The sequence below is a fragment of the Zingiber officinale genome, chromosome 3B (assembly GCF_018446385.1).
Source record: "Zingiber officinale cultivar Zhangliang chromosome 3B, Zo_v1.1, whole genome shotgun sequence".
Taxonomy (NCBI): domain Eukaryota; kingdom Viridiplantae; phylum Streptophyta; class Magnoliopsida; order Zingiberales; family Zingiberaceae; genus Zingiber; species Zingiber officinale.
Window position 1 is genome coordinate 87,557,529 of NC_055991.1, and position 9,069 is coordinate 87,566,597.

Sequence of the window (9,069 nt, forward strand, 5' to 3'; positions counted from 1 at the left end):
ATTGTTAGAGGTGCATTTAATATTTCAAATGTTTATTTTGACTATTGATTGTAGTTTACACATTATTAATTTTATTTTAACACTCCATCAAGTTTTGGTTAAAACTTATTTAAATTCTAAAACGCGTTGGCATTTGTTGAAGTAACAAAATGTTATATAATTTTTTTTTAAAAAAATGAAAGTTCTTAAATGATCATAAAATACATCTGATCTTTTTTAAAGCCTTTTTGACTTTGAAATGTTCTAGTTTTGTCAAATGTCAAATTTCTATACCTAGGTGAATGTAAACATCCAACTATATTTGTGTAAAAAAAAAATGTTATATAATTCTTATAAATCATATCAAACATTTTAACTAATAGCAAGATGCATGATTTTTTAAGCATTTAAATGTTTTAAAACAGTGAGTATTTCAAAAAAGAAATAATTGCCTTTGAATGTTTTCCATTATGAAAGTTGTATCTAAGAAATTTTCACACTTAGTTATTTATATGGCTTCTTTTTTACTAGAAGAATCAAACTATCCTCTTAAAAATACGAAATCAAACATTACAAAACAAACAATGAAACATGAATGAATAAATCCGAAACTCAAGATCTGCTCTCAGGTCACTTGAATATTTAACCACTACGGATAAAAGCATTAGACAAAATTTTGAATTTAGTTACTAAACTCCATGATGAAATTCGAGAAAGAGTCTATTCTTAGGGTTTGTTTTCTCGTCTTATACGAGGGAATGACAATCCAAGGATGATCAAGGCAGTTTCTCAATTGTTGCGATGTAGATTGCATTCATGGTATTGCTTGGTGAGGGTTTAGGATCTCTATTTTATTTCAGAGCACTATAGTCATTTTCATGTTGACCAAAAGAGGTGTTATTGGCGACAATTACAAAGGGAGATAGTCTAGAGAAGGCTACGAAAATTCAAGATGTTTCCGTGACATTAATGCAAATTATAGATTTGGGGAAAAGGTGATTTTCATTATCTTTTCGAAGATCATTTCATAGGCATGACAAAGCCATGTTAAAAAGGATAATCCTTTTTTGCATGAGGCATATGGATCCAAGTTGAACCCAACTAGCCAACAAAATAGTCTATAGATCAGAAACAAAGATGTCAGTCGATAAATTAAATGATTTCCAGGTGCAAAATCTTGCCCATTCACAAAGACCAAAGATCACAAGATGTGATAAAGAAAAGTTTGGAGAGAGTTAGTTCCTGCTAAAACAGCCCAAATGCCTTGCGAAAAATGGAGGTGACATTCTCATTGTCTTATGGTCGTCTATTGGAGAAAGGACAAGTGATCTATTTACACCCTCGAGAAACAAGGCACAAAGGACAACCAACTAGGTGACCACCTAACAAGTCTCTCACTTAATGTCAAGTGAGTTAGCTAAACCCTATCTTTGAAAATATCACTTTTTTGGCGTCTCTCAAGAGGAGGGGGTGAATAGCAATTTCGATCTCGTTCGATTGTCGTTCGTTGTGTTGTCTACAAAGAGTTATACGCATCAAAAAGTACAAAACAAATACACAACAACACAAGCATAAGAGACAAACCATTTTTAGGTAGTTAAGAACTCCTAATTTCTATTCTATGATCTATTGTTCTTCTAGCGATAGCTCAATTATCTTTTTCCTTATTAGACACCTCCCAAAGATGGAGAAATATCTTATAATTCCCTATTCTTTACAAACAATACAAACAAGAAAATAAGAATAAATATGAAAATGAATTATAATGTAAACAATAATTTACACAAATGAATCTTGCTTTTGATGGCTCTTGAATGCTTTTGGTTTGACTTTGGAAATGTAATAGCACTTATTTCCAAAACCCTCAAAATTTGATTATGAAAATCTCCTCAAAATTATTCTTTTATAGCCTTTAGGCCGGAGCTAATTTTCATCTATCGATCAACTATTCATTGTCATCATTAACTACTTCATTGAATTCAACAGTGACATCTACATAACAGCTCTTTCCAACTCTGGTTTAACTCTGAATAGTTGACTGTTAATGTTCATTAGTCAATTGTTGTCGCATCATTTGAGTTTCCGACTTGACCTAGGTTTTTTTTTATCATTGAAATAGTGTCAACAGTCAATTTTACTGTTCATCAATCGACTAATCACAAATCAATCGAGTGTAACAGTTGAGTTTCAAACTTTCTATTTGTTGCTACAGTATCATTAGTTGATTGTTTTTGTTCATCAATTGACTGATCTCAATCAGTCGAGTTTCAAACTTTTTGTTTCTTACTACAGTACCATTAATCAACTATCACTGTTCATCAATCAACTGTAATAGAAACATTATAGCAAAACATTGTAGCACTCAATTGATACTTTTCACACTAGATTGATGCATTATTCATAGTGCTAAAAATATTATTCATACCGAATTCGTTTATGCCAAAAGACCCTCATGTCTTTGGAATTTCCTTGTAGAATTAGTACCAGTTAACACTGACTTATTAGGACCTCATCTTGATTAGTATCTAATTGATTTCAACCTACTAGTACTTCACTTGCTTAACATTCAATTAACTTGGACCTGCTAAAATTTCTCGTCTCATGCTTAACAGGCGATCAACCTTAATATGTCAAGATTTTGTTGGATCGAAAGCGCTAGAATCGCAAAACTCGAGTAATAAACGCAGCTGAAATAAAACAATCAACAAGCGAACACAAGTGATTTATTTGGTTCGGAGCCTGTGGCGACTCCTACTCCAAGGCCCACGCTCGTTGAGCGTTTATATTGGGAAACAACTATAATCTCGTAAAACTCAGTACAAGTATAGAATGAGTACACAAGAACTTTAAAGTAATACCGACAACTAAATTATAGAAAACGGAGCGTCGGGTTGTCGAGAACTTGTCGCAGCTTGATCGGAAGCTTTCGTTAGCAGCACGTAGGAGATGGATCGCTTTAGAATTGTTTTTCCTTGGCTGCTGCTCGAATCCCTCTTTTATACAGTGCTGGAGGCACCTCCAAGCCTGTCCAAGGCACCTCCAGGCCGTCGAGTCGCACACGTGGATCAGCACAGATCTGGTCGCACCTTATATGGTTTAAGGCGCCTTCAAGCCTTGGTCCAAGGCGCCTTCAGTCCCAATGAAGGCGCCTCCAGCTCCTCTGGACAGCTGGTTTCGGCTTGCACCCGAGGCGCCACCAAGCTCCATGGAGGCGCCTCGGACATTGTTCATCCGAGGCTTAACTTGTTCTTTTTGTACCTGCAAGATATGTTAGTCCCAAAACAATACGGTACCCTGCAAGACAAAGTTAGAACTGATATAAACATGATAAATTAAGAGTTTGACAGTCATCGGTGTTGGGATCTCTTCGTACTCGGCTAGAGAGGAGGGTGTGAATAGCCGCCCCAAATTACTCGTTTCTTCCTACAATTCGTTAGCGCAGCGGAAAACTAAACTAGAAACGAAAGGAAGAATATCAAACCTTAACACAGCGATGTACGAGGTTCGGAGATGATACTCCTACTCCTCGGCGTGTCCGTAAGGTGGACGAGCCCTATCAATCCGTCGGTGGATGAGTCCCCGGAGAACCGGCTAATATCAACTCCTTGTGGGTGGAGAAACCTCGCCACAATCACTTGCAACAGCAAGCTAAGAGTACAAGAGAATACAAGAAGTAAATACAATGAATGTAGCAATACAAGCTTGCCTTCTTGTCGACTGGTTGAAGCAGCAACTTCACGAGACGCCTACAACAGCAGGAACCCAGTCGAAGAAGCTCACACGAAGCTTCGGAACTCAACCAAGCTCAAAAGCACAGCAGCAGCTCAGTCGGAAGAAGAGGAAGAAGAAGAAGCCGTAGAAGCAGAGGCTCGATCTCCTTTTATAACCTGTGAAGAAGAAGACACAGAAACTAGCCGTTGTGTCGCAACGGCTAGGACCTGGACCGATCAGGCTCCACCCTGATCGGTCCAGAGCCTCTCTGATCGGTCATGGGACCGATCAGGCTCTAGTCTGATCGGTCCCCAGACCGATCAGCCATATCTTCACAGAGCCACTGATTGTGCTCTGATCGGTCCCCAGACCGATTAGCCAACTCTCTGTGAGAGTTGGCTCGTCTCTGATCGGTCTCCAGACCGATCAGAAGAGCCTCAGTAAGCCACTGATCGTTATCTGATCGGTCACCAGAGCTTGGTTTTTGCCCAAACCAAGTCCAAACCAACATCCGGTCAATCTTGACCTGTTGGTACATTGCGCCTAGCATCCGGTCACTCCCTTGACCTGCTAGGACTCCCCGCTAAGTGTCCGGTCAATCCCTTAGAACCACTTAGACTTTTCTCTCCGTACCAAGTATCCGGTCACTCCTATGACCTACTTGGACTTCCCATCACCAGATGTCCGATCACCCTTGATCCATCTGGATTTTCCCTTGCCCGGCTTCACTTACTAGGACTTTCACCTAGCTTCACTCACTAGGGTTTTCACCTGGCTTCACTCACCAGGATTTTCACAACTGCCTGGCTTCACTCACCAGGACTTTCCAACTGCCTAACATCCCAGTTAGGACTTTCCCATTCACCTAGCTTCACTCACTAGGATTTTCACCTGGCTTCACTCACCAGGATTTTTCCCGAATGCCTGACTTCACTCACAAGGACTTTCACCTTCACCTAGCTTCACTCACAAGGATTTTCACCTGGATTCACTCACCAGGATTTCCCGACTGCCTGGCTTCACTCACCAGGACTTTCCACACTGCCTAACATCCCAGTTAGGACTTTTCCGTGCCAAGTCTCCATACTTGGACTTTTCCAGTGCCAAGTCTCCATACTTGGACTTTTCCCGTGCCAAGTCTCCATACTTGGACTTTTCGCGTGCCAAGCTCCCTGCTTGGACTTTTCCAGTGCCAAGTCTCCATACTTGGACTTTTTCCCGAATCAGGTCAACCAGGTCAACCTTGACCTACGGTTGCACCAATAATCTCCCAAACATCTATTCTTGTCCCATATCAAGAATACAACTCTTCCACGAGTGTCAAACATCAACATGCAACTCAACTAGGTCAACCTTGACCTAAGGTTGCACCGACAATCTTCCTAAGTCAAACATCAAAATACAACTCGAGTCAGGTCAACTCGAGTCAGGTCAACCAGGTCAACCTTGACCTAAGGTTGCACCAACAATCTCCCCCTTTTTGATGTTTGACAAAACCCATAATCAAGTTAGGTTAACCCGATAACCTAACTTAGGTTTTCCAATCATCTTCCAATGTCCAATGTTCTTTCCTTGAACATTCTCTGGACATTCTCCCCTTAGGTTAACCCGATAACCTAACTTGGGTTCTCCAATAATTCTCCCCCTTTTTGACACACATCAAAAAGAATTCCAATGTTCTTCCTTGAACATTCCTTGACATTCTTCCCCTAGCTTAGGTTAACCCGATAACCTAACTTGGGTTTCTCCAATAATTCTTCCAATGAACACTCTCCCCTTTTTGACACACATCAAAAAGAAAAAGAGGGTATCAAGGTCAAGAGTTTCTTCCTAATGAAAGTCCCATACCTTTCATTGAAACTCTTAATTTCCCCCTTGATACTAAACTCAACAATCAACTTAGCGATAATCCCATATCACTAATCCTCAAAAAGTCTTAAGGAGTAAAAACTCCCCCTAAAAGTCAACTCCTCCTTGACAATTAGGTAAAACTCCCCCTAAAGGTCAACTCCCCCTTGACCATTGCACCAACAATGTCTTTGTGAGTTCCAAACCTTTAGAAATCCACAAAACCTAACTTCCAGCTGAAATTTCAGACCAACAGCTGAAAATCAGAAACTGGCACGCTCTGATCGGTCCCCAGACCGATCAGAAACCCCATGGATCGGTCCCCAGACCGATCAGGCCTTCACCATCTCTGGTTCTTACTGGATCGGTCTGCAGACCGATCCATGCTTCACTGGATCGGTCCACAGACCGATCAGGACTTACCTGGATCGGTCCCCAGACCGATCCAGACTCTGATAGGTAGATTTCTGAAATTTCCTTCCCGAAATTCAGAAACTCCTAGAAAATTCCAGAAAATTCAAAAAATTGTGAAATTTTGAGGATACATTCCTCATAACATATACTATCATGGAAAAATAGTTTTCTATGAAAATAACTTCCATTTTTCAATCTTGACACAAAGTTCAAAAACTTTGAAATCGTTCAAGTTTAACTCAACTTTGTATCACAATGTTTAATGATGAATGCTATCACTAGGAAAGCTTCATCAAGGTTTTTCAAATCAATTTTAAAATACTTTTAAAACCATTTGAATTTAGGACCATAATCTTAGGGCTAGATGTACATGACTTGTACACAAGCTTTCCCTATGATCCTTAATTTCTTGAATTAGGGTCATCTAGGTACAAGGACTATGTACCTTGATCCTAACTCATGATCCTAATATCTCACACACATCTAAGGTGTATCAAACCACATTCAAGTCAATTTGATGTGAGATATGGATTAAGGTCAACTTAGGCTAAGTTCTCATGCATTTTCTAAACACCAATTTGATCTCAATATCAAATTATATGTTTGTCCTTAAATCAATTTCATTGATTATAATGCAAGAGATGATGACATGACATATAATGATATCATACATAATAACATGTGCCAATGTCATGATGTCATGGCATAAAGTATGAAACTTAAATAAAACATGACATATAAATAACCTAAGTATTATCATGACATTTTAAATGATCATAAAATAAATATGATGTCATGACATGCCATATGACAAACAATATATGGCAAATAGCACATAAAGGTATAGAAAATACCTAATTCTAGCCTTAGTTGCCATTTTTGATAATTTCGACTATTTTGCCATAATTTCTATATTCCTAAGTGTAATAGACCTAAAATCATATCCCCAAGACTTTTAGATCACTATGTGCCAACTAGATTGATTCTAGAAAATTCCTCAAATGTGGTTGGCACATTCTAATCACCTTAGGAATAATATTCACTTTCATTTTCAAGGCTTGATTGCACCTTGAAAATTCCTAAAGTGCCACCTTTTGCCATGATTAGGTTAACTACCTATTCAAGTAAGGTTGGCACACCCTAACTCATCTAGCGTGATGAAATCACGCTCCTAGGAACCCAATACCTATTGGAGCTCATTGAGTTCACTAAGTATTCACTAGGGATGACTTCCCTAGCAACCCTCCTAATGACCCTCCTAGGCTTTGAAGCCTTGGTCATTTGGGACTCATCAAGATCAACTCTAGGGGTGACTCCCCTTGTGGCCTTGGTGATGGTCTTCCTAGCCCTAGATTTTGTTCCATAATCGAATGGAACATTATGATAAGTGGGCTTGACCACTTGGGACTTAGGTTTGTGACCCAAACCTTTCTTGTCCTTGGACTTGGGTTTTTGACCCCTAGACCCTAGAGTCAAATCCTCAAGAGCCTTTTCTAGAGAGTCAAGTCTTGACCTCAAGACTTGATTTTCTTTCTCTAATACCTCAAGCTTTAATTTATCATTTTTCTTTGAGGTATTCCTAGGCATATGTCTAGATGATTTTGGATTCCTACCTAGATTTTCCTTAGCCTTAGATGAGTTAATTCTAGGGTTGGCTTTCCTAGTGTTATCCTTATCTAGGCTCACATGTTTGGCACCTAAGCATGTGTATCGATTTCTATAATTAACATGCTTATCATTCTTGACAATAGCAATAAGGCTACTAGCATGCATCCTACTAGAATTGCAAGAATGTGCCTTAGAGATTACCTTAGGGTTTGCCCTAGCTCCCCTATACATGTGCTTGATCTCTTGTCCTTGTGAGATTGCCTCCTCCTCGAACATTGGCTCCGATAATGTCCCCTTCGCATTGGAAGCACACCACGTGCTCCTTGCCCTTGCGTGTTGGGACTCCGGCTTCCTTGACCTTTGGTGCCGGTGGAGTCTTTCTAACCCTCTTTGGACATTTACTCTTGTAATGTCCATACTCCCTACACTCAAAGCACATTATGTGTAATTTATTTGAAATTGAAATGCTTGAGTTACCTAGGGTTGAGGTGGGATGTATGCTTTCTTCTTCATCCCTTCCGGAGATAGAAGCTTCTTCCTCTTGCTCCATTCTTGAAGAAGAACTCTCCTCCTCTTCTTCCTTAGATGTTGAGTAGCCCTCAACTTCTAATTCCTCTTCTCCATGATGTGAGCTACTTGGCTCACTTGACTCCTCTTCATGGCTTGAAGTGGAGTTCCCCTCATGGAACTTAGCCAAGTTGTTCCACAACTCCTTGGCATTGTTGTATCCATCTATCCTACACAATATATCAGGTAATGAGAATTCAAATATTTTCATTACCTCGTCGTTGATTGTGGATTGGTGGATTTGCTCCTTCGTCCACTTCTTCTTCTCAAGAGGTTTTCCTTCTTTATCCATCGGAGGAGTGAAACCTAATTGTACACAAGTCCAATTTTCAATGTTAGTCATAAGGAAATACTTCATCCTTACCTTCCAATACGCGAAGTCGTCGCGATCGTAGAAGGGTGGAATGGTGATGTCTTCTCCGAGTTGATCCATCTCTAGCTTTGCTCCCACGGGTGTTGATCCGATGAAGAGCGACCTCGCTCTGATACCACTTGTAGGATCGAAAAGAATTTAGATATCTCCACAATAGCATGATATTGTCCACTTTGGGCCTAGACCCTCATGGCTTTGCTCTTGGGCTCTCCCCAAAAGGCCTCATGCCAATGGAGATATCTTTTCTCTTATAAACCCATGATCTTTCCCATGTGTTTCCAATATGGGACTATGTTTGCAACCTTGCAACCCCAACAATCGGACTGTCTGGATCTGACTTCGGATTTCTGACCGGAAACCCTAGGTCGACCCGACGCCTACTGTTCCCTCTACGGGGAACGCATCCTCACCTACTCATCTCAGGAGATTTACTTGTTGCCAGTGCGATCCTCCAGATCGACTAGACTTTTTCTCGATGTCCGATGCTTCCGGTCTTCATGCTGGATGTCCGGTCTTCGACCCATCCAGACTTCTACCCGGTTCGCGACACCAGGATTTTAACCTACGGT